The sequence below is a fragment of the Dermacentor variabilis genome, chromosome 9, assembly GCF_050947875.1.
Source record: "Dermacentor variabilis isolate Ectoservices chromosome 9, ASM5094787v1, whole genome shotgun sequence".
Lineage (NCBI taxonomy): Eukaryota > Metazoa > Arthropoda > Arachnida > Ixodida > Ixodidae > Dermacentor > Dermacentor variabilis.
The window spans coordinates 7,341,360-7,345,410 of record NC_134576.1 but is presented as its reverse complement, the minus strand read 5'-3'; the positions used below and the strand labels follow the sequence as shown (position 1 = coordinate 7,345,410).

The 4,051-nt window shown below is 46.4% G+C and overlaps 1 non-coding gene across 1 annotated transcript; it reads left to right on the top strand.

Annotated features, from left to right (window-relative positions):
* Nucleotides 1-2,795: 2,795 nt before the first annotated feature.
* TRNAS-CGA (transfer RNA serine (anticodon CGA)) lies at nucleotides 2,796-2,868 on the top strand. The gene has a single exon. It is a non-coding gene; the product is annotated as a tRNA-Ser (tRNA).
* The last annotated feature ends 1,183 nt before the right edge of the window (nucleotides 2,869-4,051 follow it).

The following is a 4,051-nucleotide window of genomic DNA, read 5'->3' as shown; positions in this document are numbered from 1 at the left end:
AGCGCCGCGGTAGCTCAATATGTAGAGCATCGCACGCTAAATGCGAAGGTTGTGGGTTCGATTCCCCCCTTCGGCAAGCTGTTTTTTCGTCCACTTTAATTTCCAATAATTTATCGTTTCTTCATTCCATTTATTAGGCACAACTAATTTCTCCTATGTTGTCCTAATGTCAGTGCTTGTTGCCTTCTTATGATATGACTACTAAGTATCGGGCCCCTCAGTTTACCTCCTTTCTTCACGTTTATTAAATAACGAGGGTCTCGAATCCGGCAACATTGATGCCTTCAGGCAGCATATGTGGGTTTATTGACCACTTGCCTTCATCCAAAGAGAATACTTTCTCGTGACGCCTGCGTCAACGAGGACGTTCCACGTCCGCCGCCAAGGTGTGTGACTGGTGGCGCTGGCTAACACTCCCAGGGTTTTACTAGTACACATATATACCCAAGAAAGTTGATGGGGAAACAGCACCGCGGTAGCTCAATTTGTAGAGCAACACGCGAAATGCGAAGGTTGTGGGTTCGATTTCCCCCTGCGGCAAGTTGTTTTTTCGTCAACGTTAATTTCCATAAATTTATCATTTCTTCATTCCATTTATTAAGCTCAACTAATTTCCCCTATGTTGTCCTCGGTGTCAGTGCTTGTTGGCTCCTAATGATATGACTAATTAATATCGAGCCCCTCGATTACCCCCTTTCTTCTCGTTTATTACATAACGAGGGTCTCGAATCCGGCAACATTGATGCCTTCAGGTAGCATATGTGGGTGTATTGACCAGTTGCCTTCACCCAAAAAGATCACGTTCTCGTGACGCCTGCGGCAACGAGGACGTTCCATGTCCGCCGCCAAGGTCTGTGAGTGATGGCGCTGGCTAACACTCCCAGGGATTTACTAGTGCACATATATACTCAAGAAAGTTGATGGGGAAACAGCGCCGCTGTAGCTCGATTGCTAGAGCATCGCACGCGAAATGCGAAGGTTGTGGGTTCGATTCCCCCCTGCGGCAAGTTGTTCTTTCATCCAGTTTATTTTCCATTAATTTATCGTTTCTTCATTCCATTTATTAAGCACAATTATTTCACCTATGTTGTCCTTGCTGTCAGTGCTTGTTGGCTTCTGATGATACTACTAATAAATATAGGGCCCCTCGGTTACCCCCTTTATTCTTGTTTATTACATAACGAGGGTCTCGAATCCGGCAACATTGATGCCTTCAGGTAGCATATGTGGGTGTATTGACCAGTTGCCTTCACCCACAAAGATCACGTTCTCGTGACGCCTGCGGCAACGAGGACGTTCCACGTCCGCCGCCAAGGTCTGTGAGTGGTGGCGCTGGCTAACACTCCCAGGGTTTTACTAGTACACATACATACCCAAGAAAGTTGATGGGGAAACAGCGCCGCGGTAGATCAATTGGTAGAGCATCGCACGCGAAATGCGCAGGTTGTGGGATCGATTCCCCCCTGCAGGAAGTTGTTTTTTCATCCACTTTAATTTCTATTATTTATCGTTTCTTCATTCCATTTATTAAGCACAACTAATTTCCCTTATGTTGTCCTTGGTGTCATTGCTTGTTGGCTTCTCATGTAATGACTAATAAATATCAGGCCCCTCGGTTAACCCCCTTTCTTGTCGTTTATTTCATAACAAGGGTCTCGAATCCGGCAACATTGATGACTTCAAGTAGCATATGTGGGTTCATTGACCCGTTGCCTTCACCCAAAAAGATGACGTTCTCGTGATGCCTGCGACAAGGAGGACGTTCCACGTCCGCCGCCAAGGTCTGTGAGCGGTGGCGCTGGCTAACACTCAAAGGGTTTACTAGCACACATAAATACCCAAGAAAGTTGATAGGGAAACAGCGCCGCGGTAGCTCAATTCTTAGAGCATCGCACGCGAAATTCGAAGGTTGTGGGTTCGGTTACCACCTGTGGCACGTTGTTTTTTCATCCACTTTAATTTCTAATGATTTATCGTTTCTTCATTACATTTATTAAGCACAACTAATTTCCCCCTGTGTTGTCCTTGGTGTCAGTGCTTGTTGGCTTCTCATGATATGACTAATAAATATCGGGCCCCTTGGTTAACTCCCTTTCTTTGGTTTATTACATAACGAGGGTCTCGAATCGGGGCAACATTGATGCCTTCAGGTAGCATATGTGGGTTTATTGACCAGTTGCCTTCACCCAAAAAGATGACGTTCTGGTGACGCCTGCGGCAACGAGGACTTTCCACGTCCGCCGCCAAGGCCTGTGAGTGGTTGCGCTGGCTAACACTCCCAGGGTTTACAAGTGCGCATAAATACCCAAGAAAGTTGATGGGGAAACAGCGCAGCTCTAGCACAATTGGTAGAGCATCGCACGCGAAATGCGAAGGGTGTGGGTTCGGTTCTAACCTGCGGCAAGTTGTTTTTTCATCGACTTTAATTTCCCTTATTTATCGTTTCTTCATTCCATTTATTAGGCACAACTAATTTCCCTTATGTTGTCCTTGGTGTCAGTTCTTGTTGGCTTCTCATGATATGACTAATAAATATCGGGCCCCTCGGTTAACCCCCTTTCTTCTCGTTTATTACATAACGAGGGTCTCGAATCCGGCAACATTGATGCCTTCAGGTAGCATATGTGGGTTTATTGACCAGTTGCCTTCACCCCAAAAGATCACGTTCTCGTGACGCCTGCGTCAACGAGGACCTTCCACGTCCGCCGCCAAGGTCTGTGAGTTTTGGTGCTGGCTAACACTCCCAGGGTTTACTAGCACACCTAAATACCCAAGTGAGTTGATTGCGAGACAGCGCCGCGGTAGCTCAATTGGTAGAGCATCGCACGCGAAATGCGAAGGTTGTGGGTTCGGTTCCCACCTGCGGCAGGTTGTTTTATCATCCACTTTAATTTCTATTTTTTATCGTTTCTTAATTCCATTTATTAAGCACAACGAATTTCCCCTATGTTGTCCTTGGTGTCAGTGCTTGTTGGCTTCTCATGATATGACTAATAAATATCGGGCCCCTCGGATAACCCCCTTTCTTCTCGTTTATTACATAGCGAGGGTCTCGAATCCGGCAACATTGATGCCTTCAGGTAGCATATGTCGGTGTGTTGACCAGTTGCCTTCACCCAAAAAGATCACGTTCTCGTGACGCCTGCGGCAACGAGGACGTTCCACGTCCGCCGCCAAGGTCTGTGAGTGGTAGCGCTGGCTAACGCTCCCAGGGTTTTACTAGTACACATAAATACTCAAGAAAGTTGATGGGGAATAAGCGCCGCGGTAGCTCAATTTGTAGAGCAACACGCGAAATGCGAAGGTTGTGGGTTCGCTTCCCACCTGCGGCAAGTTATTTTTTCGTCAACTTTAATTTCCATAAATTTATCATTTCTTCATTCCATTTATTAAGCTCAACTAATTTCCCCTATGTTGTCCTTGGTGTCATTGCTTGTTGGCTTCTCATGATATGACTAATAAATATCGGGCCCCTCGGTTAACCCCCTTTCTTCTCGTTTATTACATAGCGAGGGTCTCGAATCCGGCAACATTGATGCCTTCAGGTAGCATATGTCGGTGTGTTGACCAGTTGCCTTCACCCAAAAAGATCACGTTCTCGTGACGCCTGCGGCAACGAGGACGTTCCACGTCCGCCGCCAAGGTCTGTGAGTGGTGGCGCTGGCTAACGCTCCCAGTGTTTTACTAGTACACATAAATACTCAAGAAAATTTGGGGAAACAGCGCCGCGATAGCTCAATTGTTAGAGCATAGCACGCGAACTGTGAAGGTTGTGGGTTCGATTCCCCTGCGGCAAGTTGTTTTTTCATCCAGCTTAATTACCATTTTTATCGTTTCTTCATTCCATTTGTTAAGCCCAACTAATTTCTCCTATGTTGTCCTTAATGTCAGTGCTATTGGCTTCTGATGATACGACTAATAAATATAGGGCCGCTCGGTTACCCCCTTTCTTCTCGTTTATTACATAACGAGGGTCTCGAATCCGGCAACATTGATGCCTTCAGGTAGCATATGTCGGTGTGTTGACCAGTTGCCTTCACCCAAAAAGATC